The sequence below is a fragment of the Oncorhynchus masou genome, chromosome 6, assembly GCF_036934945.1.
Source record: "Oncorhynchus masou masou isolate Uvic2021 chromosome 6, UVic_Omas_1.1, whole genome shotgun sequence".
Lineage (NCBI taxonomy): Eukaryota > Metazoa > Chordata > Actinopteri > Salmoniformes > Salmonidae > Oncorhynchus > Oncorhynchus masou.
Window position 1 is genome coordinate 3,300,010 of NC_088217.1, and position 10,000 is coordinate 3,310,009.

A 10,000-nucleotide genomic window follows, 5' to 3' on the forward strand; every position below is an offset into this window, starting at 1 on the left:
GGAGACTATATACAGGGGCTACAGGAACAGAGTCAATGGGGAGGCTATATACAGGGGGTACTGGTACAGAGTCAATGTGGAGGCTATATACAGGGGGTACCAGTACAGAGTCAATATGGAGGCTATATACAGGGGGTACCGGTACAGAGTCAATGTGGAGGCTATATACAGGGGGTACCGGTACAGAGTCAATGTGGAGGCTATATACAGGGGGTACCGGTACAGAGTCAATGTGGAGGCTATATACAGGGGTACCGGTACAGAGTCAATGTGGAGACTATATACAGGGGGTACCGGTACAGAGTCAATGCGGAGACTATATACAGGGGCTACAGGAACAGAGTCAATGGGGAGGCTATATACAGGGGGTACCGGTACAGAGTCAATGTGGAGGCTATATACAGGGGGTACCGGTACAGAGTCAATGTGGAGGCTATATACAGGGGGTGCCGGTACAGAGTCAATGTGGAGGCTATATACAGGGGGTACCGGTACAGAGTCAATGTGGAGGCTATATACAGGGGTACCGGTACAGAGTCAATGTGGAGACTATATACAGGGGGTACCGGTACAGAGTCAATGTGGAGGCTATATACAGGGGTACCGGTACAGAGTCAATGTGGAGGCTATATACAGGGGGTACCGGTACAGAGTCAATGTGGAGGCTATATACAGGGGTACCGGTACAGAGTCAATGTGGAGGCTATATACAGGGGTACCGGTACAGAGTCAATGTGGAGGCAGCAGGTGTTTGTCTTTCATCAGGTGTCTCAGTAGAAACTGTTACAGTATATCTGAAGTTATCATGGAGATACCGAGTCAGAGGATTCTTATATATTAGAGAAATTATAATCGATCTGATTGTTGTGTTGTGTGTGTGTCCTAGTAGTTAAGAGCATTGGGCCAGTACCTGGAAGGTTGCTGATACAAATCCCTGAGATGACTAGGTGACACACTGTATTTTATCATAATTCCTCTTGTAAGTGGATAAGAATGGCTGATAAATGACATGTGTAGTTGGGGCGGCAGCGTAGCCTAGTGGTTAGAGTGTAGAGGCGGCAGCGTAGCCTAGTGGTTAGAGCGTTGGACTAGTAACTGGAAGGTTGTGAGTTCTAATCCCCGAGCTGACAAGGTACAAATCTGTCGTTCTGCCCCTGAACAGGCAGTTAACCCACTGTTCCTAGGCCGTCATTGAAAATAAGAATTTGTTCTTAACTGACTTGCCTGGTTAAATAAAGGTGAAATTAAAATAATGTGTACTGTACATCAGATAATGTGAGGTCGGTCCTCTGCTCAAATCAAATTTATTTATATAGCCCTTCGTACATCAGCTGATATCTCAAAGTGCTGTACAGAAACCCAGCCTAAAACCCCAAACAGCAAGCAATGCAGGTGTAGAAGCACGGTGGCTAGGAAAAACTCCCTAGAAAGGCCAAAACCTAGGAAGAAACCTAGAGAGGAACCAGGCTATGTGGGTGGCCAGTCCTCTTCTGGCTGTGCCGGGTGGAGATTATATCAGAACATGGCCAAGATGTTCAAATGTTCATAAATGACCAGCATGGTCGAATAATAATAAGGCAGAACAGTTGAAACTGGAGCAGCAGCACGGTGAGGTGGACTGGGGACAGCAAGGAGTCATCATGTCAGGTAGTCCTGGGGCATGGTCCTAGGGCTCAGGTCCTCCGAGAGAGAGAAAGAGAGAGAGAAGGAGAGAATTAGAGAACGCACACTTAGATTCACACAGGACACCGAATAGGACAGGAGAAGTACTCCAGATATAACAAACTGACCCTAGCCCCCCGACACATAAACTACTGCAGCATAAATACTGGAGGCTGAGACAGGAGGGGTCAGGAGACACTGTGGCCTCATCCGAGGACACCCCCAGACAGGGCCAAACAGGAAGGATATAACCCCACACACTTTACCAAAGCACAGCCCCCACAGCCTCAACACATTGCTGCATGCGCAGTGTTCTCCACCTCAACAAACAGGAAGGATGTAACTCAGATTTGAAGTGGTTTTTAGATGTACTTTATAACCTATTTATAAAACTCACAGGATGTCAACATGCACAAACTGTTCTTAACCCTCACGGTGTTGGGGTTGTGACAAGGGTTAGGTTTAGGGGATTTACGGTATTGCAGCTGATGTGATGGACAAAAGTACAATCCCAGGTTTGAGAGAGAGAGAGAGAGAGACATTGAGTTTCTGTTGGGCAACAGTTTCAGTTGAGATCAATCATGAGAGAAAACTGTGACTCTGCTTACTCACTATATGTATATATGTATATATATATATATATATATATATAATATCTATATGATGAAGGATCTTCCTTTGAACCATTTTGCTTCAGCAGGATAATAATCCTGCATTAACAGGAAATGTCAATTAACATGTGGATTATAATTCATGGATGTTTTCTGTTGGGGTTGATTTAAAAAAAAAAAAGTGTAATTGAAAATCAAGTCTGAAATTTGTGGAAATTCCAAACTTCAAAAACCTTTTTAAACCTCAAATACACTACAAGTTTTACTTTTCCTGCATTGCAGGAAAGTTCTCCTGTACCAGGCGGATCAAATGAAGATCCTCTATCTGTGTTTGCAGCAACAGAAGGGACACTTCTCTTCTCCTCCCTCCTTTCCCCTCCTCTCTTCTCTTCCCTCCTCTCTCCCCACCTCCCCACTCTTCCCTCCTATCCTCTCCTCTCAACTGCTCTTCTCTATAGTTTTTCCTATTATAACATCAAATATAGCCCATGTCTGTAGATGTCACATGGGCTGGTGGTATAATAGAATGCTGAATTAGACAGAATGTTATTTTAATTCCCAGTGTTCTAGAATCGGAAGGAGTTCTCTCTGTTCTCTTCTTCCTCGTTTTGGTTGGTTAATTTAAGACTGCCTATTTAGCATATCTCAAGCCACAACTATGACGACCCAACATATGGCTCCTCACTCCACACAAGGTTATTTTGCAATGTGGTATTTTATTAGGATCCCCTTTGGCTGTTGTGAAAGCAGCAGCTACTCATCCTGGGTTCCACAAAACATGAAATATGACATAATACAGAACATCAATAGACAAGGACATCTCAAGGACAGAACTACACCAATTTAGGAAACTTCAAAAAGGGCAGCTTGAAATGCCTCCAACCGGGTCATCAAATTGGTAGATTTGAAGATTTACTGAAGCAAGCAGTGCGGTGTTGCATGTTACCAGCAACAACTGAACTGTATCAACCTGTATGTGACTCTGTCATCATTCTACATTGGCCATCTTCCTTCCTCCTTGAAAAGTACAGAAACAACGAGTTAGCGTTACTGCGTGTCAACATGGGATACATTTCACTGTTCTCCCCACACACACACACACTTCTCTGATCAGGAAACAGTTTACTCTGTGTCATAAGGTGGAGATTCTCGACCCATCCCATTCCTAAATCCTTCACCATAAGCTTCCTAACCCTGTTAACACTGTTAAAAACATGGTCAAATAAATAGATAATCCACAGTTTGCAAGCATTTATTTTTCTTATCAAATCTTCAGAGGCATTTTACTGAAATGAAACTGATCCATCAGCATTTACTTTTTACTTTCTGAGTTTCTGTTGAACGTGGTGAACCACACCCCATCCAAGGTGACATGTTATATTTTCCGATCATTTGCTAAAATCAAAATGCTGAGTAAAGCAGAAGAAAAGAAACACAGTTTCAAAATGACACATGGAATTAAGAACCACATATTTTATACAAAATTGGCAGATTTCATTCATGTTTCTTCCTTTGGTTAAAATATGATGTGACAAGAGTAAAATGTCCAGGTCAAGTTTCAATTCAGCCACTGAGTTCATTGTGTTTCTGTATCAGTGGTTGGGAGCCAAATTATTTCCCAAATCGTTTTGTTTTGAACAAAACTATTATTTTGTTTTTCATTCCATTCCACTGTTCCGACCAGAAATATAAAGTTCTGAACTGGTTTGAAACAAACAAAAGTTACAGTTTATATCATTCCTTTATGTTCCCTTTTAAAACCTCTGAAATTGTCTTTTTTTCAATTCATATCACATGGGGCAGCAGGGTAGCCTACTGGTTAGAGCGTTGGACTAGTAACCGAAAGGTTGCAAGTTCAAATCCCTGAGCTGACAAGGTACAAATCTGTCGTTCTGGCCCTGAACAGGCAGTTAACCCACTGTTCCCAGGCCGTCATTGAAAATAAGTATTTGTACTTAACTGACTTGCCTAGTTAAATTATACCTACGGAGGAGAGGCTTCTATCAAGGAACTTTTGAATGTCTTTGACCTTCAGAGAGTTGGCTTCACATTAGAGCAGCTGGTTAGCTAGCGAACAAGTTTATGATTGCAGAGCAGCACCAGAATAAAACATTTAAAACGTCTCACCTTTTTGTAGTTAATACATTCAATGTGAAACATGAAAACTATTAGTATCCTTAACTAGCGTTGAAAAAGTTAATCCACTCTTCTGTAATTAAAATCTCTCTCCCTAATTTCTGAATCATGCTTTCAATGTCAGTAGGCTACTAGACTATGCTAAGATTTGTAAGGGTTTTTGCATAGGAGCTTTGTTGCATTTTTTTGTGGGACATGCAACTGCATTCCCCCTGCAGGAAGTACAAACTATTTCCCATCCAGGACCTATAAACTATTTCCCATCCAGGACCTAGAAACTATTTCCCATCCAGGAACTATAAACTATTTCCCATCCAGGACCTATAAACTACAAACTATTTCCCATCCAGGACCTATAAACTACAAACTATTTCCCATCCAGGACCTATAAACTACAAACTATTTCCCATCCAGGACCTATAAACTACAAACTATTTCCCATCCAGGACCTATAAACTACAAACTATTTCCCATCCAGGACCTATAAACTATTTCCCATCCAGGACCTATAAACTACAAACTATTTCCCATCCAGGACCTATAAACTATTTCCCATCTCGGACCTATAAACTATTTCCCATCCAGGACCTATAAACTATTTCCCATCCAGGACCTATAAACTATTTCCCATCCAGGACCTATAAACTACAAACTATTTCCCATCCAGGACCTATAAACTATTTCCCATCCAGGACCTATAAACTATTTCCCATCCAGGACCTATAAACTATAAACTATTTCCCATCCAGGACCTATAAACTATAAACTATTTCCCATCCAGGACCTATAAACTATTTCCCATATAAACTATTTCCCATCCAGGACCTATAAACTACAAACTATTTCCCATCCAGGACCTATAAACTATTTCCCATCCAGGACCTATAAACTATTTCCCATCCAGGACCTATAAACTATAAACTATTTCCCATCCAGGACCTATAAACTATAAACTATTTCCCATCCAGGACCTATAAACTATTTCCAATCCAGGACCTATAAACTATTTCCCATCCAGGACCTATAAACTATTTCCCATCTCGGACCTATAAACTATAAACGATTTCCCATCCAGGACCTATAAACTATTTCCCATCTCGGACCTATAAACTATAAACGATTTCCCATCCAGGACCTATAAACGATTTCCCATCCGTACCTGTGCATGAACAATATGTTTAAGCAACAATAATAATATACTGTATGTCCATGCTCTTGACCTATGCAAATCTACATCCACTGTAGAGGCCAATAATGGCCTTGACAAGACAGAATTAGCACTGCCATCTGCTGGTCATGTGGTGGTACTGTCCTTCACTCAGGAGAACGTCATATCAGCTGCAACCACAAGAGACGGAAGAGGAGGGACATCCCACACTCCTTCTTCCTGGTTCAGTCAAATGAACAATACTCCACCCATGTTTCCCTAGCTGGTCCCATAATAGTCAAAATGGACATTTGTGGTGCATTTATAATAACCATTTTGCCTCAGCTGGCAACCTTTTGGAAAAAAATAGTTTCTGAAAATTACAGCAAAGAACGAATCATTCATGGATTTTTCAGATACACAGCCTTCATCTTCATTTCAACAATGTTATATCTATGATGTACTAAGTCCCTTGCTAAAAAAAAATCTATTTAAAAAATCCATAGAGGTTGATTATCTTGATCCCTTCTTACTGCAGCTCTCTGCCCCACTTATTGCAGAATCATTGATTATATATTTTTTACTTGCAAATTGTTTCCGGTGTTATCCCTAAGATCTAGAAAGTGGCACATGTCCTCCCCTACAAAAAGGAGGAGATCCTTCGGACTTAGATAACTACCATCCAATTTCCAAGTCATCTTGCCTTTCCCAAGTTTCAGAATCTATGGCCAACTGTCAGCTAAGAACTTTGTAAACTTCTCATTCTATTCTAAATGTGTACCAGTCTGGTTTTAGACCAGGACATAGTACAGTTTCAGCCAGTCTGGGTTTAAGACCAGGACATAGTACAGTTTCAGCCAGTCTGGTTTTAGACCAGGACATAGTACAGTTTCAGCCAGTCTGGGTTTAAGACCAGGACATAGTACAGTTTGAGCCAGTCTGGTTTAAGACCAGGACATAGTACAGCTTCAGCCAGTCTGGTTTAAGACCAGGACATAGTACAGTTTCAGCCAGTCTGGTTTAAGACCAGGACATAGTACAGTTTGAGCCAGTCTGGTTTAAGACCAGGACATAGTACAGTTTGAGCCAGTCTGGTTTAAGACCAGGACATAGTACAGTTTCAGCCAGTCTGGGTTTAAGACCAGGACATAGTACAGTTTGAGCCAGTCTGGTTTAAGACCAGGACATAGTACAGTTTAAGACCAGGACATAGTACAGTTTGAGCCAGTCTGGTTTAAGACCAGGACATAGTACAGTTTCAGCCAGTCTGGGTTTAAGACCAGGACATAGTACAGTTTCAGCCAGTCTGGTTTAAGACCAGGACATAGTACAGTTTCAGCCAGTCTGGGTTTAAGACCAGGACATAGTACAGTTTGAGCCAGTCTGGTTTAAGACCAGGACATAGTACAGTTTAAGACCAGGACATAGTACAGTTTCAGCCAGTCTGGTTTAAGACCAGGACATAGTACAGTTTCAGCCAGTCTGGTTTAAGACCAGGACATAGTACAGTTTCAGCCAGTCTGGTTTAAGACCAGGACATAGTACAGCTTCAGCCAGTCTGGGTTTAAGACCAGGACATAGTACAGTTTGAGCCAGTCTGGTTTAAGACCAGGACATAGTACAGTTTCAGCCAGTCTGGTTTAAGACCAGGACATAGTACAGTTTCAGCCAGTCTGGTTTAAGACCAGGACATAGTACAGTTTCAGCCAGTCTGGGTTTAAGACCAGGACATAGTACAGTTTCAGCCAGTCTGGTTTTAGACCAGGACATAGTACAGTTTCAGCTGCTAAGCTTGTTTTAGATGATGTGTTAAATTGTGTTAAAAATATGTCCTGACAGAGAGAGAGACAGAGACAGAGAGAGACAGAGACAGAGAGAGACAGAGAGAGAGAGGCCAAACCACGACCAACAACATTGGACACTTTATGGAACAAAAAGCCTTTACTATTTCATCCTGGAATATCCAAGGCCTGAGGTCATCTGCCTTTGGCCTGAAGAGCAGAAACCCGGACTTCACCAAAGAAATCGGTAATACAGACATTGTCATCCTGCAAGACACCTGGTATAGAGGAGACAGACCCACTGGATGCCCTCTAGGTTACAGAGAGCTGGTAGTCCCATCCACCAAACTACCAGGTGTGAAACAGGGAAGGGACTCAGGGGGTATGCTAATTTGGTATAGAGCAGACCTAACTCACTCCATTAAATTAATCAAAACAGGAACATTCTACATTTGGCTAGAAATTCAAAAGGAAATTATCCTAACAGAGAAAAATGTCCTCCTGTGTGCTACCTATATCCCCCCACTAGAATCCCCATATTTTAATGAAGACAGCTTCTCCATCCTGGAGGGGAAATCAATCATTTCCAGGCCCAGGGACATGTACTAGTCTGTGGCGACCTAAATGCCAGAACCGGACAAGAACCTGACACCCTCAGCACACAGGGGGACAAACACCTGCCTGGAGGTGACAGCATTCCCTCCCCGTATGCCCCCTAGGCACAACTATGACAACATAACCAACAAAAACGGGTCACAACTCCTGCAGCTCTGTCGCACGCTGGGTATGTACATAGTCAATGGTAGGCTTCGAGGGGACTCCTATGGTAGGTACACCTATAGCTCATCTCTTGGCAGTAGTACTGTAGACTACTTTATCACTGACCTCAACCCAGAGTCTCTCAGAGCGTTCACAGTCAGCCCACTGACACCCCTATCAGACCACAGCAAAATCACAGTCTACCTAAACAGAGCAATACTCAATCATGAGGCATCAAAGCCAAAGGAACTGAGTAACATTGAGAAATGCTATAGATGGAAGGAATGCAGTTTGGAAACCTACCAAAAAACAATTAGGCAACAACAAATTCAATCCCTTTTAGACAATTTCCTGGGTAAAACGTTCCACTGTAATAGTGAAGGTGTAAACTTGGCAGTAGAAAATCTTAACAGTATATTTGACCTCTCAGCTTCCCTATCAAATCTAAAAATCTCAAATAGAAAACCGAAGAAAATTAACAACAATGACAAATGGTTTGATGAAGAATGCAAAAATCTAAGAAAGAAATTGAGAAACCTGTCCAACCCAAAACATAGAGACCCGGAAAACCTGAGTCTACGCCTTCACTATGGTGAATCACTAAAACAATACAGAAATACACTACGGAAAAAGAAGGAACAGCATGTCAGAAATCAGCTCAATGTAATTGAAGAATCCATAGACTCTAACCACTTCTGGGAAAATTGGAAAACACTAAACAAACAACAACACGAAGAATTATCTATCCAAAATGGAGATGTATGGGTAAACCACTTCTCCAATCTTTTTGGCTCTATAACAAAGAATAAAGAGCAAAAACATATACATGATCAAATACAGATCTTAGAATAAACTATTAAAGACTACCAGAACCCACTGGATTCTCCAATTACATTGAATGAGTTACAGGACAAAATAAAAACCCTCCAACCCAAAAAGGCCTGTGGTGTTGATGGTATCCTCAATGAAATGATCAAATACACAGACAACAAATTCCAATTGGCTATACTAAAACTCTTTAACATCATCCTTAGCTCTGGCATCTCCCCAATATTTGGAACCAAGGACTGATCACCCCAATCCACAAAAGTAAAGACAAATTTGACCCCAATAACTACCGTGGAATATGCGTCAACAGTAACCTTGGGAAAATCCTCTGCATTATCATTAACAGCAGACTCGTGCACTTCCTCAATGAAAACAATGTACTGAGCAAATGTCAAATTGGCTTTTTACCAAATTACCGTACAACAGACCATGTATTCACCCTGCACACCCTAATTGACAACCAAACAAACCAAAACAAAGGCAAAGTCTTCTCATGCTTTGTTGATTTCAAAAAAGCCTTCCACTCAATTTGGCATAAGGGTCTGCTATACAAACTGATGGAAAGTGGTGTTGGGGGTAAAACATACGACATCATAAAATCCATCTACACAAACAACAAGTGTGCGGTTAAAATTGGCAAAAAACACACAAATTTCTTCACACAGGGTCGTGGGGTTAGACAGGGATGCAGCTTAAGCCCCACCCTCTTCAACATATATATCAACGAACTGGCGCGGGCACTAGAAAAGTCTGCAGCACCCGGCCTCACCCTACTAGAATCTGAAGTCAAATGTCTGCTGTTTGCTGATGATCTGGTGCTTCTGTCACCAACCAAGGAGGGCCTACAGCAGCACCTAGATCTTATGCACAGATTCTGTCAGACCTGGGCCATGACAGTAAATCTCAGTAAGACCAAAATAATGGTGTTCCAAAAAAGGTCCAGTCACCAGGACCACAAATACAAATTCCATCTCGACACTGTTGCCCTAGAGCACACAAAAAACTATACATACCTTGGCCTAAACATCAGCGCCACAGGTAACTTCCACAAAGCTGTGAACGATCTGAGAGACAAG

General features: G+C 41.9%; 1 long non-coding RNA gene across 1 annotated transcript in view; it reads right to left on the minus strand.

Annotated features, from left to right (window-relative positions):
• Positions 1-614: 614 nt before the first annotated feature.
• The window catches only part of LOC135541276 (uncharacterized), a 19,652-nt gene continuing 10,266 nt past the window's right edge, over positions 615-10,000 (minus strand). Inside the window, exon 3 of the long non-coding RNA XR_010455950.1 lies at positions 615-1,680. This is a non-coding gene — a long non-coding RNA (uncharacterized LOC135541276). The remainder of the gene's footprint in view (positions 1,681-10,000) is intronic.